The sequence below is a fragment of the Trachypithecus francoisi genome, unplaced genomic scaffold (genome assembly GCF_009764315.1).
Source record: "Trachypithecus francoisi isolate TF-2019V2 unplaced genomic scaffold, Tfra_2.0 Lachesis_group21, whole genome shotgun sequence".
Lineage (NCBI taxonomy): Eukaryota > Metazoa > Chordata > Mammalia > Primates > Cercopithecidae > Trachypithecus > Trachypithecus francoisi.
The window spans coordinates 22,335,557-22,359,639 of NW_022681467.1; positions in this window are offsets into that span (position 1 = coordinate 22,335,557).

Below are 24,083 nucleotides of genomic sequence, written 5' to 3' on the forward strand. Positions count from 1 at the left end.
GCTTTCTACTTGTGGCTAGCCAATTTTCCCAGCACCATTTATTAAATAGGAATCCTTTCCCATTTCTTGTTTTTGTCAGGTTTGTCAAAGATCAGATGGCTGTAGATGTGTGGTATTATTTCTGAGGACTCTGTTCTGTTCCACTGGTCTATTTCTCTGTTGTGGTACCAGTACCATGCTGTTTTGGTTACTGTAGCCTTGTAGTATAGTTTGAAGTCAGGTAGCGTGACGCCTCCAGCTTTGTCCTTTTGACCTAGGATTGTCTTGGCAATGCGGGCTCTTTTTGGTTCCATATGAACTTTAAAGCAGTTTTTTCCAATTCTGTGAAGAAACTCATGGTAGCTTGATGGGGATGGCATTGAATCTATAAATAACCTTGGGCAGTATGGCCATTTTCACGATATGATTCTTCCTATCCATGAGCATGGTATGTTCTTCCATTTGTTTGTGTCCTCTTTGATTTCACTGAGCAGTGGTTGTAGTTCTCCTTGAAGAGGTCCTTTACATCCCTTGTAAGCTGGATTCCTAGGTATTTTATTCTCTTTGAAGCAATTGTGAATGGAAGTTCATTCCTGACTTGGCTCTCTGCTTGTCTGTTACTGGTGTATAAGAATGCTTGTGATTTTTGCACATTAATTTTGTATCCTGAGACTTTGCTGAAGTTGCTTATCAGCTTAAGGAGATTTTGGGCTGAGACGATGGGTTTTTCTAAATATACAATCATGTCATCTGCAAACAGGGACAATTTGACTTCTTCTTTTCCTAACTGGATACCCTTGATTCTTTCTCTTGCCTGATTGCCCTAGCCAGAACTTCCAACACTATGTTGAATAGGAGTGGTGAGAGAGGGCATCCTGTCTTGTGCCAGTTTTCAAAGGAATTTTTCCAGTTTTTGCCCATTCAGTATGATATTAGCTGTGGGTTTGTCGTAAATAGCTCTTATTATTTTGAGGTACGTTCCATCAATACCGAATTTATTGAGCGTTTTTAGCATAAAGGGCTGTTGAATTTTGTCAAAAGCCTTTTCTGCATCTATTGAGATAATCATGTGGTTCTTGTCTTTGGTTCTGTTTATATGCTGGATTACGTTTATTGATTTGCGAATGTTGAACCAGCCTTGCATCCCAGGGATGAAGCCCACTTGATCATGGTGGATAAGCTTTTTGATGTGTGCTGAATTCGGTTTGCCAGTATTTTATTGAGAATTTTGCATCGATGTTCATCAGGGATATTGGTCTAAAATTCTCTTTTTTTGTTGTGTCTCTGCCAGGCTTTGGTATCAGGATGATGTTGGCCTCATAAAATGAGTTAGGGAGGATTCCCTCTTTTTCTATTGATTGGAATAGTTTCAGAAGGAATGGTACCAGCTCCTCTTGTACCTCTGGTAGAATTCAGCTGTGAATCCATCTGGTCCTGGACTTTTTTTCGTGGGTAGGCTATTAATTGTTGCCTCAATTTCAGAGCCTGTATTGGTCTATTCAGGGATTCGACTTCTTCCTGGTTCAGTCTTGGGAGAGTGTAAGTGTCCAGGAAATTATCCATTTCTTCTAGATTTTCTAGTCGATTTGCGTAGAGGCATTTATAGTATTCTCTGATGGTTGTTTGTATTTCTGTGGGGTCGGTGGTGATATCCCCTTTATCATTTTTTATTGCGTCTATTTGATTCCTCTCTCTTTTCTTCTTATTAGTCTTGCTAGCGGTCTGTCAATTTTGTTGATCTTTTCAAAAAACCAACTCCTGGATTCATTGATTTTTTGGAGGGTTTTTTGTGACTCTATCTCTTCAGTTCTGCTCTGATCTTAGTTATTTCTTGCCTTCTGCTAGCTTTTGAATGTGTTTGCTCTTGCCTCTCTAGTTCTTTTAATTGTGATGTAAAGTGTCAATTTAGATCTTTCCTGCTTTCTCTTGTGGGCATTTAGTGCTATAAATTTCCCTCTACACACTGCTTTAAATGTGTCCCAGAGATTCTGGTATGTTGTATCTTTGTTCTCGTTGGTTTCAAAGAACATCTTTATTTCTGCTTTCATTTCGTTATGTACCCAGTAGTCATTCAGGAGCAGGTTATTCAGTTTCCATGTAGTTGAGCGGTTTTTTGATGGTTTCTTAGTCCTGAGTTTAGTTTGATTGCACTGTGGTCTGAGAGACAGTTTGTTATAATTTCTGTTCTTGTACATTGCTGAGGAGTGCTTTACTTCCAATTATGTGGTCAATTTTGGAATAAGTGCGATGTGGTGCTGAGAAGAATGTATATTCTGTTGATTGGGGTGAGAGTTCTATAGATGTCTATTAGGTCCGCTTGGTGCAGAGATGAGTTCAATTCCTGGATATCCTTGTTACTTTCTGTCTCGTGATCTGTCTAATGTTGACAGTGGAGTGTTGAAATCTCCCATTATTATTGTATGGGAGTCTAAGTCTCTTTGTAGGTCTCTAAGGACTTGCTTTATGAATCTGGGTGCTCTGTATTGGGTGCATATATATTTAGGAGAGTTAGCTCTTCCTGTTGAATTGATCCTTTACCATTATGTAATGGCCTTCTTTGTCTCTTTTGATCTTTGATGGTTAAAGTCTGTTTTATCAGAGACTAGGATTGCAACCCCTGCTTTTTTTTTTTCTCCATTTGCTTGGTAGATCTTTCTCCATCCCTTTATTTTGAGCCTATGTATGTCTCTGCATGTGAGATGGGTCTCCTGAATACAGCAGACTGATGGGTCTTGACTCTTTATCCAGTTTGCCAGTCTGTGTCTTTTAATTGGAGCATTTAGTCCATTTACATTTAAGGTTAATATTGTTATGTGTGAACTTGATCCTGTCATTATGATATTAACTGGTTATTTTGCTCATTAGTTGATGCAGTTTCTTCCTAGCCTCGATGGTCTTTACATTTTGGCATGTTTTTGCAATGGCTGGTACTGGTTGTTCCTTTCCATGTTTAGGGCTTCCTTCAGGGTCTCTGTAAGGCAGGCCTGGTGGTGACAAAATCTCTAAGCATTTGCTTATCTGTAAAGGATTTTATTTCTCCTTCACTGATGAAACTTAGTTTGGCTGGATATGAAATTCTGGGTTGAAAATTCTTTTCTTTAAGAACGTTGAATATTGGCCCCCACTCTCTTCTGGCTTGTAGAGTTTCTGCCGAGAGATCTGCTGTTAGTCTGATGGGCTTCCCTTTGTGGGTAACCCGACCTTTCTCTGGCTGCCCTTAAGATTTTTTCCTTCATTTCAACTTTGGTGAATCTGGCAATTATGTGTCTTGGAGTTGCTCTTCTGGAGGAGTATCTTTGTGGCGTTCTCTGTATTTCTGAATTTGAATGTTGGCCTGCCTACTAGGTTGGGGAAGTTCTCCTGGATGATATCCTGAAGAGTGTTTTCCAACTTGGTTCCATTTTCCCCTCATTTTCAGGCACCCCAATCAGACGTAGATTTGGTCTTTTTACATAATCCCATACTTCTTGCAGGCTTTGTTCATTTCTTTTTCTTCTTTTTTCTTTTGGTTTTTCTTCTCGCTTCATTTCATTCATTTGATCCTCAATCGCTGATACTCTTCTTCCAGTTGATCGAGTCGGTTACTGAAGCTTGTGCATTGTCACGTATTTCTCGTGTCATGGTTTTCATCTCTGTCATTTCGTTTATGATCTTCTCTGCATTAATTAGTCTAGCTGTCAATTCTTCCTTTTTTTTCAAGATTTTTAGTTTCTTTGCGCTGGGTACGTAATTCTCCTTTAGCTCTGAGAAGTTTGATGGACTGAAGCCTTCTTCTCTCATCTCGTCAAAGTCATTCTCTGACCAGCTTTGATCCCTTGCTGGCGATGGGCTGCGCTCCTTTGCAGGGGGAGATGCGCTCTTATTTTTTTAATTTCCAGCTTTTGCCCTGCTTTTTCCCCATCTTTGGTTTTATCTGTCTCTGGTCTTTGATGATGGTGACGTACTGATGGGGTTTGGTATAGGTGTCCTTCCTGTTTGATAGTTTTCCGTCTGACAGTCAGAAGGACTGTCTGTGGTCTGTTGGAGATTGCTTGAGGTCCACTCCAGACCCTGTTTGCCTGGGTATCAGCAGCAGAGGTTGCCAAAGATAGAATATTGCTGAGCAGCGAGTGTACCTGTCTGATTCTTCTTTGGAAGTTTCCTCTCAGGGATGACTCCACCCTGTGAGGTGTGGGGTGTCAGACTGCCCCTAGTGGGGGATGTCTCCCAGCTAGGCTACTCAGGGGTCAGGGACCACCTGAGCAGGCAGTCTGTCCGTTCTCGGATCTCAACCTCCGCGTTGGGAGATCCACGGCTCTCCCCAAAGCTGTCAGACAGAGTCGTTCGCCTCTGCACCGCCCCCGCTGCTTTCCCTATTGGACCTCAGCTGTGGGCTGTCCCCAGAGGTGGAGTCTACAGAGACAGGCAGGTTTCCTTGAGCTGCTGTGAGCTCCACCCAGTTCGAGCTTCCCAGCGGTTTGTTTACCTACTTAAGCCTCAGCAATGGCGGGCGCCCCTCCCCCAGCCTCACTGCTGCCTTGCGGATAGATCGCCGCCGCAGACGGCTGTGTTAGCAGCAGTGAGGGAGGCTCCGTGGGCGTGGGACCCTCCCGGCCAGGTGTGGGATATATCTCCTGGTGTGCCTGTTTCCTTAAAGCGCAGTATTGGGGTGGGAGTTACGCGATTTTCCAGGTGTATGTGTCTCAGTTCCCCTGGCTAGGAAAACGGATTTCCTTCCCCTTGCGCTTCCAGGTGAGGCGATGCCTCGCCCTGCTTCAGCTCACGCTGGTCAGGCTGCAGCAGCTGACCAGCACCGATTGTCCGGCACTCCCTAGAGAGATGACCCCAGTACCTCAGTTGAAAATGCAGAAATCACCGGTCTTCTGTGTTACTCGCGCTGGGAGTTGGAGACTGGAGCTGTTCCTATTCGGCCATCTTGCTCCGCCCCTCTCTTCAATTCTTCCATCAATGTTTTATAGTTTTTAGAATGCAGATCTTTCAACTCCTTAAATTTACCCTAAATATTTTATGCTACTATAAATGGAATTGCTAACATTTATCAGTTCTAACATCTTTTTTTTGATGGAGTCTTCAGGGTTTTCTATATATAAAATTATGGCATCAGTAAACAGAGACAATTGCACCTCTTCCTTTTCTCTGTGGATACCTTTAATTTCTTTTTCTTGTCTAACTGATCTGGTTAGGACTTCCAGTATTGTATTGAATAGAAGTGGAGAGTGGAAATTCTTATCTTGTTGAATATGTAAGATACATCATTGAGTATGATGTTAGCTGTGGGCTTGTCATAAATGGCCTTTATTGTGGTGAGGTACATTCCTCTATACCTTCTTTGTTGAGAGTTTTTATCATAAAGTGATATTGAGCTTTGTCAAATGTTTTTTCTGCATCTACTGAGATGATCATATGGTTTTCATTCTTCATTTTGTTAATATAGTGTATCGCATTTATTGATTTATGTATGTTAAACCATCCTTGCATCCCTGGAATAAATCTCATTTGATCATAGTTAATAATCTTTTTAATGAGCTATTGAATTTGCTTTGCTAGTATTTTGTTGAGAGTTTTTGTATCTATGCTTACCAGGGGTATTAGCCTATAGTTTTCCTCTTTTGTAGTGTACTTCTCTGGCTTTGGGTATCATAAAGTGGCCAATAGATATATTTTTAAAATTTTCATCAGGAAAATACAAATTAAAGCCACAATGAAATATGGCCTCACACCTGCTAGAATTACTATTATCAAAAGACAAATGATAACAAATTGGCAAGGGTTTGGAGAAAAGACAATTAATACAGGCATTTTGGAAAATAGTTTGGCAGTTCTTCAATATAAATATAAAACTACCATATGGTCCAGCAATCCCACTTCTGGTTATATATATGAAGGAATTGAAATTGGTACATCAAGGAGATATCTGCACTCCCATGTTCATTTCAGCATTATTCACAATAGCCAAGATATGGAAGCAACCTAAGTGTCCATCAGTGAATGAATGGATAAAGCAAATGTATATATACACAATAGATCTATTGTGTATACCACCTTTAAAAAGAAAGGTATTATGTCACTTAACATGGAGGCCAGGAGCAATGGCTCACACCTGTAATCCCAGCACTTTGGGAGGCTGTGGTGGGTGGATCACAACGTCAGGAGATCAAGACCATCCTGGCTAACATGGTGAAATCCCATCTCTATTGAAAATACAAAAAAATTAGCTGGGCATGGTGGCAGGCACCTGTAGTCCCAGCTACTTGGGAGGCTGAGACAGGAGAATGGCATGAGCCCAGAAGGTGGAGCTTGCAGTGAGCCGAGATCATGCCACTGCACTCAGCCTGGGCAACAGAGCAAGACTATGTCTCAAAAAACATAAAAGAAAAAAATTTGGATAAAACTGAAGAACATCATGCTAAGTGACATAAGCCAGGCACAGAAAGACAAAAAGAAAAAAAAAAACATATGATCTCACTTACATGTAGAATCTAAAAATTTGATCTCACAGAAACAGAGAGTAAAGGGGTGGTTACTAGAGGCTGGGGGCAGGAAAAAGGAAGTGATGAGGAAAAGGAAGATGTTGACCAAAGATTACAAACTTTCAGTTAGACTGGAGAAATGTGTTTCAGTAATCTATTTCACTGCATAGTGACCATAGTTAATAATAATGTATTGTATATTTCAAAATTGTTACAATGTTTTTAGGGTTTTTGCCATAAAACATAAGTTGGTGAGGTGATACATATGTTAATTAGCTTGATTTAATTTTTCTCAGTGAATACAGAGATCAAAACATCACATTGTGCCCCATAAACATACATAATTATTATCCATTTAAATAAGTGGGAATTAAGAAAAGAAAAAGTTGACGAAATAAAAAACTCAAGACGTTGGATAATATGAAGGTCATAGCTAAAGAGCACACTGGTGAACTGGGAGAAACAGCCAACATACCTTCTGGTAAAGATCTGAAACTGACTATAGGCAAGAGTCACCTGTGCTACTCCAATAAGCAGACATACATGGATAAAATGTGATGTTTACACATACGTTGTTGAGCTGAAAGGTAAAACTAGAAAAACATTCCAGGTGTCAAAAATGAAAAGGAAACCTATGTTTAAAGCAATGAGTGCATTTGATCCACGCAGTCCCTGGGTGAACTGAGGATGGGGAGGGAGAAATGTAGACCAAATACATGTATAAGGGAATGGGGACTTACGATCACACAGGCCTGGGATGTAAGGTCTCAGGTTTTGTGCATCACAGGGAATCAAACAATTTCTATCCATGAATGAGGATAGAAAAATCTCTACTTGTTGATCCCTTCTAAGCCATATGAGAAAATAGAAATATAGTCACTTATGAGTGATTGGAACACAAATTTGTGCCAAGCTTGGGCATAAGCCAGGGATTCCCATGTACCTGGCAGTACAGAAAAAAACAAGAGGAAGAAAAGCAAAACAAATGATTTATATTTACTCATTCAAAGACACAATTCTAAATAACTCACTGCTTAGTGAAAAAGTCAGCATGAAAAATTATAAAATATTTAAGAGTGAATGACAAGGAAAGAAAGCAAAACTTGTGGTGTACAGAAAACAAGCTTCAAGGGAAATGTTTCTATTAGATGTTGGAACTCCTAAACTGATTCTCTGTTATGATTATCTGTTCTCTTTATCAAGGGGTAAGAAGATATGTCTTTCTCCTATTCCATTTTGGGAAATTTATTTGACATCAACTTCTAGGTCATCCATTGAATTTTTTATTTTGCCAATTACATATGTAATTTCTAAGAAATTCTTTCTTGTTCTCTGTTCCATTTTATCACAAGCTATATTTACCTTACGGATGCCATGTCTTGCCAATTATATTTGTTAATTTTAGGGATGCTTTATATATCATTTTGTTTACTTACTGATTTTTGTCCTCAGGAGCCCCATTGGCAATGAAATCTGTTGCTCAGTGATCTGCTATTTGCCAGTCACTGTCCTGGGCACTCCAGGGAACAAACTAGAGTCCTTGCCCCTATGGAGCTTATGTTCTACTTGGGAAAGAAAGAAAATAAACCCATAAACAAATACGTGAAATAACATTAGATATTGATAACTGCTATAAGAGCTGAGAAATAAAGGTAGAAACTCACGGAGATGGGTACCGTGTGAGGGGGAGAGTCTGTGCTCTTTTATTACATGTGTACATTTGTGAAACCACCACTACATTCAAGATTCAGAACTATTTTTTGTCTCTGATCCAGGAGTCTTAAGGAAAAAAAAGATTCAGAACTATTCTATCCCCAGAAATATCTCTCTTGTGCTATATCTGAACATTTCATGCTATAACTATAGAGCTTCAAACATCAAAAAAAACAGCATGGTACTGGTACCAAAACAGAGATGTAGACCAATGGAACAGAACAGAGCTCTCAGAAATAATGCCACACATCTGCAGCCATCTGATCTTTGACAAACCTGACAAAAACAAGAAATGGGGAAAGGATTCCCTATTTAATAAATGGTGCTGGGAAAATTGGCTAGCCATAAGTAGAAAGCTGAAACTGGATCCTTTCCTTACTCCTTATACAAAAATTAATTCAAGATGGATTAGAAACTTAAATGTTAGACCTAAAACCATAAAAACCCTAGAAGAAACCCTAGGTAATACTATTCAGGACATAGGCATGGGCAAGGACTTCATGTCTAAAACACCAAAAGCAACAGCAACAAAAGCCAAAATTGACAACTGGGATCTAATTAAACTAAAGAGCTTCTGCACAGCAAAAGAAACCACCATCAGAGTGAACAGGCAACCTACGGCATGGGAGAAAATTTTTGCAATCTACTCATCTGACAAAGGGCTAATATCCAGAACCTACAAAGAACTCAAACAAATTTACAAGAAAAAAGCAAACAACCCTATCAAAAAGTGGGCAAAGGATATGAAGAGACACTTCTCAAAAGAAGACATTCATACAGCCAACAAACATATGAAAAAACACTCGTCATCACTCACCATCAGAGAAATGCAAATCAAAACCACAATGAGATACCATCTCACACCAGTTAGAATGGCAATCATTAAAAAATCAGGAAGCAACGGGTGCTAGAGAGGATGTGGAGAAATAGGAACACTTTTACACTGTTGGTGGGACTGTAAACTAGTTCAACCACTATGGAAAACAGTGTGGCGATTCCTCAAGGATCTAGAACTAGAAATACCATTTGACCCAGCCATCCCATTACTGGGGATATACCCAAATAAATTATAGTCACGCTGCTATAAAGACACATGCACACGTATGTTTATTGCAGCACTATTCACAATAGCAAAGACTTGGAATCAACCCAAATGTCCATCAATGACAAACTGGATTAAGAAAATGTGGCACATATACACCATGGAATACTATGCAGCCATAAAAAAGGATGAGTTTGTGTCCTTTGTAGGGACATGGATGAAGCTGGAAACCATCATTCTCAGCAAACTATCGCAAGAACAGAAAACCAATACCGCATGTTCTCACTCATAGGTGGGAATTGAACAATGAGATCACTTGGACTCGGGAAGGGGAACATCACACACTGGGTCCTATTGTGGGGAGGGGGCAGGGGGGAGGGATAGCATTAGGAGATATACCTAATGTAAATGACGAGTTAAATGGGTGCAGCACACCAACATGGCACATGTATACATATGTAACAAACCTGCATGTTGTGCACATGTACCCTAGAACTTAAAGTATAATTAAAAAATAAAATAAAATAAAATGAAAAAGAATTTAAGCTCCCGGAAATTAAAAAGACAGGTTACATACAAAGAAGCTGACTTCTCACAATCAGCTATAGATGCCAGAGAAGAAAGGAACAATATATTTAAGGTGTAAAGAGAAAAGAATGCTATACCCAGCTAAGCCTTCCATTCAAGAGTGAGAGCAAATTAAATATATTTTCAGGCATACAAAGGTTGAAAACAGTTACTAAAAACATACTTCATCAAGAATAAACATAAGCCCCGAGAGAAGAAATGAGATCCAAGAAATGTTAAATAAAAGGGAGTAAACAAATTGGTTTTTAAAAGTTCATAAATCTAAAAAGAAAATTTAATGTATATAAATAATAATTTTCATGTTTAAAAACCAAGTGGAACCAAATTATACTCCAGAAATAACATACACGATGTAGAGGGGATAGGAGAATTCTAAGATAATTGCCTTATTGAAAGGGAGAAGAGAGATTGACTTGGCTTCAGACTGTGTGAGAAACGTGTAAACGTAAGGAAATGCAGTAAAGTTTTTAGTTTAACCACTAAAAGAATGTAATTAAAAATCATCTTCCAAACCAGTGGAGAGGCCAAAGGGCATAGCAAACACTATCAATACTGTAGAATGCAAGAAAGAAGGTCACAGAAAGATGAAGAAAAAGGGCACAGTAAATGGAAAAAATAACAATAAATACAAATACAAATGTATCAGGAATCATGATAAATGTAAATGATTAAACTAACTTAGTGAGGAACTGAAAAATCTCAGGTTGGATTTTTTCCTAATCCTTATTTTGAAATAACTGTAGATTCACAAGAAGTTACAAAGACAGTACAGAAAGGCCCTATGTAACCTTCATTGAGTTTTTTTTTAATGATTACATATTACATAATTATAGCACAACATCAAAACCAGACAATTGACATGGGTACAACTTGTTACGGTTTTTTGTTATCACATGTGTACATTTGTGTGAATAAAACCATCATCATAAAGATCTGTATTCTATCACCACAAAGATCTCACTCATGCCATACCCATTCTCCCTGCTATACCTAATCCCTAGCAACACTAATCGGTTCTCCATCTCTACAATTGTGTCATTTTGAGAATGTTACATAAATGGAATCATACAGTCTGTGACCTTTTGAGATTGCTTTTTTTCCCACTCACATAATGCCCTTGAGATCCATCCAAGTTGTTGTTTGTATCAATAGTCCCTCCTTTTCACTGCTGCATAGTACTCCATGGAATACATTTACTGTACCATGCTTATTCGTTTGCCCATTGAAGGACTTTTGCACTGTTTCCAGTTTTGCACTAATTCAAATTAAACTGCTATGAGCAATCCCATACACATTTTTATGCACACATAAGTTTCTATTTTTCTTTTTTCTTTTTTTTTTTAGTTTTTTTTTAGTTTCTATTTTTCTGCAATAAATGTCCACGAGTATAACTGCTGATTTATACGATAAGTGTAACTTTAGTTTAAGAAACTGCCAAACCATTTCTCAGAATGGCTATACATTTTACATTCCCACCTGCAATGTATGAGAGATCCAGCTACTATGCATCCTTGCCAGAATTTGGTGGTGTCACTGCTTTTTTCTTGGGCCTGTGTTAATAGATGTGAGTGGTATCTTATCATGGTCTTAGTTTGCATTTCCCTAATGATTAGTGACATTGAACATCTTCTTATGTGCTTACGCCATGTAATGTCACCTTTGGTGAAATGTCTGTCATGTCTCTTACACATTTTCTAATTGGATTTCTTGGTTTTTGTACTGTTGAGTTTTGAAAGTTCTTTATGTATTCTAGATAAGCGTTGTCTGTCAGATACGTGGTTCATAAATATTTTCTCTGTCTATAATTTGTATTACATTCTCTGAACGCAATTTTTTGCAGAGCAAAAGTTTTAAATTTTAATTAAGTCCACTTTATAGATTTTTCTTTTATGGATTTTGCTTTTGGTGCAATGTCTAAGAACTCTTCACCAAGCTCTAGGTCCTGAAGATATTTATTCTAAAAGTTTATAGATGTATGCTTTACACTTAAATCTATGATCCATTTTGAGTTCATTTTTATACAAAGTTTGAGGTTTAGTTCAAGGCTCATTTTTGTACCTATAGATACAGAGTTGCTCCAGCATCAATTGTTGAAAAAAGGGTCTTTCCTCCATTGAATTGCTTTTGCACCTTTCTCAAAAATCAGTTGGACATACTTATGTGGGGTTATTTCTGGGTTCTTTATAAAATATTGTTGACTTTTGTGCCTATCTCTGCCAATTCCAAACAGTTTTGGTTGCTGTGGCTATATGTTATAATAAGTCTTGAAATCAAGTAAAGTGATTCCTCATGACTTACTTTCTATTTAGGAATTAGGTATTTTCTTCTTTTGCTTTTCTATATAAATTTTAGAATAAGCTTATCTATATATACGAAAAATTTTACTAGGATTTTGATAGAAATTGCTTGAAACTTGTTTATCAATTCAAGAAGAGTTTATGTCTTTACTATGTTGATTCTTCTAATTCAAGACCACAAAATATCTCTCCACTTATCTCTCTACTTATTTAGATCTTTGGTTTAGATTTTTTTTAAAATAAAAGAGCTAAATAAGTAGATCATGAAAACATTAGTGTTTTATAGTTTTTAGCATAAAAGTCCTATATATGTTTTGTCTGACTTACAACCAATTATTTCATTTTTGAGGAATTATAAATATTACCATATTTGTAATTTTATCTTCCACATATTCATTCCTAGTATACAAACATAAAATTGACTTTTGTGTGTTGATCTTGTACCTTGTGATCTTGTTGAATTCACTTATTAGAAGGTTTTATAAATTCCTTGGGATTGTCTACATAGACAGTGATGTCATCTGCAAAGAAAGATAGTTGTATTTCTTGCTTTCTCATTTGTATGTCTTTTATTTATTTGTCTGGCTTTACTGCAGTGGCTAGAACTTCCAGCACTATGTAGAATAACAGTGGCTTATATCGTTGGCAAAACTTAGAAATTTTCAGCTATTACTTCTTTGAATACTTTTCCAGTCCTACTCTATTTCTCTCTCTTCACAAATTTATAAACCTTTTTACGTTCTCGCATATTCCTGAAGCTCTGTTCATTGGTTTTCTATTTTCTCTCTGTTGTTCATAACGAGTAATTTCTATGGTTCTAGCTTCAGTTTCACCAGTTCTTTTTTTTTTTTTTTGAGATGGAGTCTAGCTCTGTCGCCCAGGCTGGAGTGCAGTGGCACCATCTTGGCTCACTGCAAGCTCCGCCTCCTGGGTTCATGTCATTCTCCTGCCTCAGCCTCCCAAGTAGCTGGGGACTACAGGCACCCGCCACGCCACTCGGCTAATTTTTTTGTATTTTTAGTAGAGACGGGGTTTCACCGTGTTAGCCAGGACGGTCTCGATCTCCTGACCTCGTGATCCACCTGCCTCGGCCTCCCAAAGTGCTGGGATTACAGGCGTGAGCCACCTTACCTGGCAGTTTCACTAATTGTTTGCACTGCCCTCTTCATTCCGCTGTTGAGCCTATCCTTGAGTTTTTAAATTTCAGTTATTGTAAATTTTAGTGCTGAAATTTTCATTTAGTTCTTCTTACGTTTTCTATTTCTTTGCTGTCATGTACATTTTCTTTGCTGAAACTTTTGTTCTTTTTTTTCATTTGTTTCAAGCATGTTCATAATTGCTCACTGAAGTGTTTTATGATGTCAGATACCACATAATTCTAACATCTGTGTCACTTCAGTGTTGGGATATGTTGATTGACTTTTCTCATTCAATTTGAGATATTTGTGGTTCTTAATACAATGAGCATTTGTTTGTTTGTTTGTTTGTTTTGTTTTTGAGACAGAGTTTCGCTCTTGTTGCCCAGGCTGGAGTGCAGTGGCTTGATCTCAGCTCACTGCAACCTCCGCCTCCCAGGTTCAAGCAATTTTCCTGCCTCAGCCTCCCGAATAGCTGGGATTGCAGGTACCCACCACCATGCTTATGCCTGGCTATTTTTTGTATTTTTAGTAGAGACGGGGTTTCGCCATGTTGCCCAGGCTGCTCTCAAACTCCTGACCTCTGGTGATCCACCCACCTCGGCCTCTCAAAGTATTGGGATTACAGGCATGAGCCACCACACCTGGCGGTGAGTGATTTTTTAAAACTGATCCTAGACATTTGTGGTACTTTCTTTTGAGGCTCTAGATCTTATTTAAATCTTGTGTTTTAGCCAATCTCTGCTGACACCAGTCTGGTAGATGAACACAATGTCACCTCCGTACTCCCAGATGAGGTTGGAAGGTCAGGCTCTTCACTCAGCCTCCAATGGCACCTGGCTGGAGAGACAGGCCCCATTAACATCAGGTTGAGGTGGTGTTAGGCTCTCCACATGGTCTCCACTGACACTGTGGGAGTGGGCAGTATCATTACTACTAAGTAGAGGTAAAAGTCCTGAATTCCTAGGAGGTGTCTTCTGATACCACATCAGTGGGGAGGGTCAGAGATGCTTTGATATTGCCAGGTACAAGTGGCTTTCCATATGATTTCCACTGACAATGTAGAGGAGAGGAGCTGTTAACATCCATATGGTATCTCATGAAACATGATAACACCAAAATGGCTGGAGCATCTCACAACAGCCTTGGGAGGGTGGAAGTGTAGGCTCCCACTGGAACCTTTCTGGCAGTGGTAGCAATGGGATGCAGGTTTTTTGTTTGTTTGTTTTTCCCGTGGTTTGGGCAGGAGTAGGACTGTTGCTGCCTAAAGTTTTCTGTCTTTCTAGGCTGCCTCTTTCCTGGGTAGAGTAAGCCTTCCTTGAGGCTTTCTTTATCTGTTTGTTGGTATTTCCAGGTGTTAGCTTCTTCATTATGTAACCTGGGATATATAGGGCAAAATGAAAACAAAGGAAACTCATCACCATGTTTTTCCCCGGGTCCTGAGCTGCCTATAGCCAATCTGCCTCCTTCTCACTACCTTTCAAAGTCTTATGTTTGTTTTACATATAATGTTCAGAGATTTTAGTTAGTGGGAATTACAGAAAAAAAATATTCTCCATCTTCCCAGAAGTACAAGTCCCAGACTGAATTTCAACAAGCAAAATCATGCTATTAATATATGCTATTTAAAGGATACACCTAAAAAGTATGCTAGTCATACAAAGCAAATGCCAAATGACACTGACTTGAAAAACATAAAGAAAAAAATTGGCAAAATTTCAATGCAAAAATTGACAAATCCACATCCAGAGATGGTATTTATAAACACCTTGCTCTCAAAAACTAATTGATCAAGCAGACAAAAATATTGTAGGAAGTTGGAAAAGTGATCCACACAATTATAGCACTTGGTTAATGCATATACAGAACCCAGCATCCAACCGTAGTGCATATACCTTCCATTTTATCACACTAAGAACAGGCACTCAAGAAGCATTCATTGTCCACAGCTCAGAAGTCTCAACCAATTCTAAAGAGTAAGTAGCAGATACATCAATTTATCTGAACAAAATACAATTAAAATAATGATAAACAAAAACAAATCATTCAAAACAAGAGAGAAGTTCTTTATGTTTAGACACTAAGAGGCACAGTTCTAAAGGATTCATTGCTTAAGAGGAAGGAACCACAAAAATCATGACAACGGAAGAAAGCAAACGTGAAGAATGCAACGAAACTCCACTCCGGAACTGACTGAGTCTCTCTGGGGATTAGCCATTCTTTTTATCAGAGAGTGAGTCAATATGTCTTTGTCATCTGGGAAAAACTCGATCTCATCTTCAACTATTAAATATTTCTGTTTTTGTTTTGCAAATCACAAATTTAACTTCCAGAGATTATTTTGTTGTTGTTCCTTGATTGTTCCATTCAAGTAGCAACTTGGTCTTATGTATGTTAAAGCTACAACATCTTGTTAAATATATCTGTTAATTTTAATTTTGAGTGTTGTAGAGATGTGGTATTTTGCAGCTCATTTTGTAAACTGAATTATTTGTTTTCTCAGAAATCTGTTACATCTGCTTTCCCGAGTTTTAATTTTCCTCTTGCTAGTTTTCTTCACATTTGTCTTAGTTTAGGTACCCCTGGAAGAAGCGTTTAAGACAAAGATGTGAGTGCCAAACTAGGTCATTTGTTAACTATTCACCTGTTGAAAAACATCTGGGCTGATTCGTGTGCGAACATAATTCATTCTCTGGGATAAATTCCCAAAAATGCAATTGCTGGCTTGTACGGTAATGGCATGTTTAATTCTATAAGAAATTGCCACACAGTTTTCCTATGTGGCTAAACATTCTACATTCCCACCAGCAATATGTGAGTGCTCTACTTTCTCTGCTTCCTTTCCAGAATTTGGTAGTGTCAGTATTTTTAATTTTAGCCATTCTGAGAGGTTTGTAATCATACCTTATTGTGATTTTAATTTGCATTTCCCTTGTAGCTAATGTTAAACATATTTTCATGTGCTTATTTGCCATCTGTATATACTCTTCGGTGAATTTCTTTACTTCTGTTGCCCATCTAATTGAATTGTTTTTTACTGTGAAGTTTTGAAAATTTTTTAAAATTCTCAATCCTGTACTAGTTATTTGGTGGATAGGTGATTTGCAAGTATCTTTCTCCCAGTCTCTAACTTCTTTTTCGTCCTCTTTACATGGGTTTTCATGGAGCAAAGGTTTTTGACAACTATATCTTTAGTACTTTTATCTTTCTAAACTGTGTAATCTTTTGAGAGTTAACTTTCTTCACTTAATATTTCCAAGATTCATCAAATTGTAGCCATACTACCTTTATGTTGATAGCTGTATATTTCATTGTGTGACTATGTTCCAGTTTATTCATCTAATTCCCAATTATGGGCATGTGTTGTTTCTAAGCTCTTGTTTCTATGAACAATATTACAGACATTCTTATGTGTACTTTCTTCTGCACAGACATAATGTTTCCTATTGGCAATGACTAGGAGTAGAGTAGCTCATTCATAGGGTGTGTGAATTTTAAACTTTTGAAGGTAATGCCAAAGTATATTCCAAAGTGATTACATTAATTTACACTCCCACTATATGTGGAGCTATATCTATTCCAACATATATTTATACCATTGGACTTTGTAATGATTACCAATTAAATAATGCCTCATTTTGGCCTTGTGGCTTCTATAGTCATCACAAGGCTGAGCAACTCGTCGGTTCATTTGAGTCCTCTCCACGCATGCCTGTTCCTATCTCTTTAGTATTTTTCTGTTGAATTTATGCCCTTCTTCTTGATCCGCAGAAGTTCTTTACATATTTTCGATATCAGTCCTTCACCATATATGTGCATTGCAAATATCCGCTTCCAGTTTGTATCTTGGCTTTCAGTTTCTTGAAAACATTTTTAGTGAGTAAACATTCTTATTTTTAGTACTATAGAATTTAACAATTTTATAATAGATTCTTTTTGTATCTTATTTAAGAATCTTTCCTTACCAAGGACTTAAATGTATTTGCTAGGTTTTTTACTAGAAGTTAAGCATTTTTGGGTTTGACAGTTAAGTTCTTTATTCCTCTGGAGTTGAATTTTGCATATGATATGAGGTAAAGATCCAATTTCATGTTTTCCCAAGTGAATAACAATTTTCTACGGTACTTCACAGCACAGGACAATTTCCTCCAGCCTGAGTAGCTGGGGAGACTGGATCCTTCCCCCAAACCAATGGTGGAGTTGCCACAAATGACAGAAAATTGGGGGTAGTGAGAAATTATTAACTGGGGAGACACAGGTATTAGAAGAAAGCCAAAAAAGACCTGGCACTATGGATGGGAAAACAGGCTGAGAATGGAGTTTTTAAAGTTATAGTCTTGCCTTTTTCCACAGTGTTCTAGATAAACCATTATCTGCTCCATTTTCCGAAAGGAAGAAAAATGTCAGAAACAGCCAAATGTGGGTACCAAGAAGTATTATTACAGCACCATTGAAGCCTGGCTGAAGAAGAGAACAGATTATAACCAGCACAAACATAGGAGGGGTCATTTTTGGGGGAAGGTACCCTTTATCAGCCCTGTTCACCCTCTTTTCCAAACTCCACCATGCCCCGAAGGTAGAATGACTGCAATGTACACATAACATTCTTGGAAAAGGTGAGTTCTTGAGAATGACATGGAGGGAGGTAGCTGAGTTGGTGGCAAACAGAAAAGTCTCCTTTCAGATAGATAGTAGCCCCAGTGGCTCTCTACTCTGAGGAAGGTTCCCACTCCTAATTCCCTCTCACTTCACTCCCAGGGCTCGTACTTTAGCCTGTTTCTCCATGAAAACTTTAGTAGCCAAACTAGCTGATACTGGAAGCTGAAGTGTTTCTTAATCTTAGCTGCAGAAAAGAATCACCTGGAGAGTTTTTTTTAAAAACCTGGCTGCCCAAGTCACACCCAGACCAATTAAATCAAATACCTGAGATGGGATCCAGGTAAGTATTTTTTTTAAAACTCCCATGTGATTTCGATTTACAGCCAAGGTTAGGAACCCACAGTGAGGATTATGTACCCACAAGGAAAAATACCATGCTAGCTGAGGGCTGCTACCTCTATAAGAGAATACAAACTAAACAACCCGTAAAAAGCAAAGCAGAAGTACTGCAACTATAAATCTAAAAGAAGAATCAGTAGAAATACCAAGTATGAAAAAATATGATAACTAAAATACAGAACTCAATAATGGGTTGAATAGCAGAATGAAAACAATGGGGTACTGGATTAATGTGCTCCAAGGTCAGGATGAAGAACAAGTCAAAACACACGGGGAGTGGGGAGCAATGTAAAAATACACATAAAAAGGTAAGAAATATAGCACATAGAGGTATAGAATGAGTTCCAGAGAGAGAAAAAAATAAATGTGGTTGTTAAAAAATAATGATCAAGAAATTCCCAGAATTAAAGATCCCTTTCAGGTTGAAAGGGATCATAGAGTGCAAAATAGAATATATAATAATAAAAAAACACTTAGACCCATTATTATCCAATTAAAAAACCCCAGAGACAAAGGGAGTAACATAAAACCTTCTAGAGAGCAATGGCAGCCCATCCACATAAGAAAAATTACCAGATTGATATCAGTAGCAATGCTAGGTGCAAGAAAACAACAGAGTAATAATTTATTCAAATGTGGCATGTGTTAACTTTGTTTAGTTTATAAAGAACATCTTCCGAAAAGCCACATCACAATTAATGGAGAAAATTTAGATGCACTCCCTTTAGAATGAAGAAAAGACAGGGATGGCTACTATTACTACTGCTTTCAACATAGTACTGGAGCTGCAGGCTTCCACAATAACAAAGGAAAAGGAATAGACGTGTAAGGATTGGAAGATACAAGACACAATTTTCATTGTTTGCAGATGGTATGGAAACCTAAAAGATTCAACAAACTAGAGCTCAGGAAAGTTATTGGACACAACTTTTCTAAGTTTCAGCTTACAAATATCAGTGAGTTCCTCTCCACCAGCAAAATCCAACTAGGTCCCACAATCATGTTTCAAAAGTACAATACCATGGAAACTACCAGGAGACACTGTATTATACCTAAGATTTAACCTAATGAAAAGAGCGCATGAGATCTTTGTGGACAAATTATTGTAACACTATTAAAAATATAAAAGAATATTGTAAAAACTGAGAAGGTAATATTCACTATTTGGAAGCCTTAATATTAAAAAGATAATTAATGTATAAGTTTGGTCACATTTTTTCAAATTTCTGCAGAGATTTTTTGAAGATCTTGATAAAAATCATTCTTGAATTTATACAGAAAAATAAAAGCTCACAAAAAGCTAAGTCAATTTTGAAGAAGAAAAGCAAAAGGACTTACTTTACCAATATTAAGACAGGTTAAAGCTTTAGTATTAAAAACAACAACAATAACTGCAAAGTACTGGTCTAAGACCAGACAAAATAATCAACAGATCAGAAATGAAGTTCAAAACCAAATGCATCTGTATATGGAACTTAAAACGTGATAAAGATAGCATCACAAATCAGTGGAGAAAAATGAATTCTTTAGTGCAGTGGTTCTCAAACTGCATGTGAACCAGAATTTCCTAATGGGATGGGGGCAGGGGTAGGGACATGGGGTATTAAATGCAGTTGCTGGGCCCCATCCTGAGAATTTGTAATTTGGTAGGAATGGGGTGGAATGCAAGAATTTGCAAGTTCCCAAGTGATGCCCACGCTGTTGATCCAGTTAACACTTAAGTAGATATCAGGAAATCTGTCTCACTATATAAAGAAAATAAACCCCATGCCTTACACAAGGGTGAAATTTAGTTGGATGACAGATGTAAAAATGAAAGGAAAAAGGACAAAACTAATAGCAGAAAATGCAGGTGGTGTTGACTGAATTCTGTCTGCTAAAAAGATATGTTGAATTCCTAAGCCTTGGTCCTTGTGAATGTGACTTTATTTGGAAATAAGATCTTTGCAGATATAATTAAGCCAAAATGAGGTCTAACTTGATTAGAATGAGCCCTACCCCAATAGAACAGGTGTCCTTATAAAAGTAAAAACAGAGACAAAGACACAGACAGATGAGGAGGGCACCCCATGGCACTAGAGGCAAAGACTGAAATGATGCATCTACAAGCAAAATATACTAAGATTGCTCGCAACATCAGAACCCAAGCGAAGGGCTTGGAACTGAGTCTCCCCTAAAGTCTTCAGAGAGAGCAAGTCCCCACCAACACCTTGACTTCTAGCTTCTAGAACTATGAAATAATGAAATTCTATTGTTTTAGCCACCCAGTTTATTACAGCAGCCCTAGAAAAACTAATATGGCGGGAGAATATTTTTGTGGGCACGGTGGTGTGCACCTGTGGTCCCAGCTACTCAAGAGGCCAAGATGGGAGGATCAAAATCTCAGAAACCACCCCTAAAGAACGTATTCATGTAACCAAATGCCACCTGTTGCCCAAAAACCTATTGAAATAAATAAATAAATGGAAAGAGGCTAAGGTGGAAAGATAACCCGAGCCTTGGTAGCTGAAGCTGCAGTGAGCCATGATCTTGCCATTGCACTCTTGATTTTGTTCTGGGTGACAGAACAAAACCCTGTCTCAAAAACAAACAAACAAACAAACAAAAAAACATAAGGGCTTTTGCACACACAGGAAAACTATGATAAGCAAAGTTAAATGATGAGTGACATTTTGAGTGTTCATAAATGTGCAAAGTCTAAATCTAGTAGAGGATCACGGCCTAAGATGCATACTCAACACCTGAAAAACATCAAAGGGTCTGGAAATGTAAGAAGCTAAAAGTAAGGAAAAAGTACTGGAGACAGAATATGCATTCCCACAGGTTTCAAAAATATCAAAGAGTTTTCTTTATATTCCTTATCCCTTTATGCTTTATGCAGAGATTCAGAACTTGTGCGTTTCTCATCCTTTAGAAATAGTTCCCTAAAGCAGTGATTCTCAAAGTGTGGTTCCCAGGCAGGGCAGGAGTATCAGGTCATCTGCAAGTCTGTTAGAAAAGCAGTTTCTGGGGCCCACCCCAGATCCAGCAATCTGAATCAGCAACCTGCGAGTCAGGCCCCAGAATCTGAGCTTTGACAAGCCCTCCAGGGATTCTGTTGGATGCTTCAGTTGGAAGACCACATAATGCTATCAAGTACAATTAATTCAAGTATCCTGGGGGTCCCTGGCAACACACACCTTTTATCTAGATATCAAAGTGATCACTTTTCAGCTTAATATCTGTCACAATAAGTACTCTTTAAACAGGTACCTTTAGAAATATTTTTAAATAGGACATGTATAAACAACAACATTTTAAAGAAAACCAAAAGTAAAGTAAATTTTTTCATTTGTTCATAATGACAAAATTTCTAATTGTTTATCCTCTTTTCCCTTTAGATCTTCCAGAACAAAACCCCATCACTCTTGGCATTGAAACTCTTCAGCTCACAAGTAGTGGTGTAGGCCTTTTTTCTGGCTTTTTCCAAATCCTTTCTATTCTTTTGTACCCCTCTGTTATTGACACTTTTATCTCCTCTATTTTTCCATTATTTATTTATTCTTCAAATTGAGTCAGGATCTTGTTCGGTCACCCAGTTTGGAGTGCAGTGGTGCAATCTCAGCTCACTGCAACCTCCTCCTCCTGAGTTCAAGCGATTCTCCTGCCTCAGCCTCCCGAGTAGCTGGGACTATAGGCACACGCCACCATGCCTGGCTAAGTTTTGTATTTTTAGTAGAGATGGGGTTTCTCCACGTTGGTCAGGCTGGTCTCAAACTCCTGGCCTCAAGTGATCCGCCCACCTCGGCCTCCTAAAGTGCTGGGATTACAGGCATGAGCCACCATGCCTGGCTATTTTTCCATTGTTTTTTATTTCCATACTTGTAAAAGTTTAAAAGACATTTGGGAGATGAGGTGATAAAAGTTGATAAAATGCCTGTTATCTCCTGTTGCCATCCTTTAATAAAAGAAACAAAAAATTAGGAAGGCTCTAACCTTAGCTTGAACAGTCCTTCACAAGAAAAGACAACTGGCACATACACTCACATTTAAAAATGAAAATATTTCAATTATTTGAAAAAGAAGTTATACAACATTTTCTCATTTTGTACTATTTGGATATAATTGTTTCTTTAATACAAGTCAGTTATAGTAATATATTGGGTAGTGAATTACATAGTAGTTCTTTAAGAACTGCTTTAAGAAATAATTTCCTACTTCTTTAGGTCAATTCTTTAGTTTCAACCTAAAGAAGTAGGAAATTTGCCCGGGCATGGTGGCTCACGCCTATAATCCTAGCAACTTTGGGAGGCCGAGGTGGGTGGATCACGAGGTCAGGAGTTCAAGACCAGCCTAACCAACATGGTGAAACTCCGTCTCTACTAAAAATACAAAAATTATCTGGGCATGGTGGCACACACCTGTAGTCCCACCTACTCAGGAGGCTGAGGCAGGAGAATCGCTTGAACCCAGGAGGCAGAGGTCGCAGTGAGCCGAGATTGCGCCACACACTCCAGCATGGGTTACAGAGCAAGACTGTCTCAAAAAAAAAAAAAAAAAAAAAAAAAAAAACAAGAAGAAGTAGGAAATTCTTTTAGTCATTGTCAAAACTGAGTTTCAAATAGAAATAAATGATGATGATTGGCTGGGCGTGGCTCACGCCTATAATCCCAGCACTCGGGGAAGCTGAGGCAGGAAGATCACTTGAGCCCAGGAGTTTGAGACCAGCTTGGGCAACATAGTAAGACCCTATCTCTACAAAAAGAAAAAAAAAATTAAGTTAGGCAGGTGTGGTGCATGCCTGTAGTCCCAGCTACTTGGGTGGCTGAGGTGGGAGGATCGCTTGAGCCCAGGAGGTTGAGGCCGAAATGAGCCATGATAGCACCACTGCACTTCAGCCTGGGTAGCAAAGTGAGAGCCTGTCTCAAAAAAAAATAAATATCGATGAAAAAGATGGAATCAGCACTTGAAAGCCGTCTTAAAGGCATCTCACACAATTTGGAATGTTTTGGATGTCCCCAGAGAACTGGGAACCATAGCCCAGTGGTCCTTCTGCCTTTTCTGAATATGACTGAGAACAGAGAATGCAGGGACAAGCCTGATAACCCATTTGAGTGGCTTCTGAAACAGATCTTCAGGGTTCTCCTACCCTCCAGCTGCCCAAGGCGGCTGTGTGTCTTGGGGGCTTCTTTGCAGGAGGCAGAGTGCTCAGTATTGCCTCTAGGAGGGAAGCTGCAGGTCTCCAGCAAGTCTAAGGACATTTGGAAACCACTGCTCCATTCAATAAAGGCTGCTTTAGGTGGCTGCCTCCAAATAAATCAGGGGTTAGAACATAAGCTTCCTCCTGTCATGACTTGACTTAAATACACATCCGTAAGTAGAAACATACTTCTGTCTTCCTCCTCTTCCCACCCACCCACAGCTGAGACAGCCCTGGGCAAAACTCCAGCACGCCTGCCTTTCACATACCACTTCCTATACTATCTTTCCAGAAACTATTTTCTCAAAGAACCTGAACCATTTCACCACAGAACAGTCTAAAGCACCGTTTAGACTGCAAGTTTCTGAAAGAAGCTTTAAAGTGGGTTTGTAGCAACATTACAGAATTATCTCCCAAAATGCCTTATAATTGTCATTTTGATCAAAGAGGAACTAGAGATACATTAGCCAGGAACACAGAGAGTGGGCGAAAAGAGGAGAATCTTTAAGGCCTAATTTCCAGTGCCCAGTTTTGAATTTGAAACACCTGACCCAGCTGCATTATTTTAGACCAGCTCAGTTCACACCTTTTTAAACGGTTTGTACTTTGCTCAGTGTAACAAACAACTCAATCTTCTTCAGAGAGAGCCCTTGAAACACAAAGCTTCTCAGTTCTCCCTTG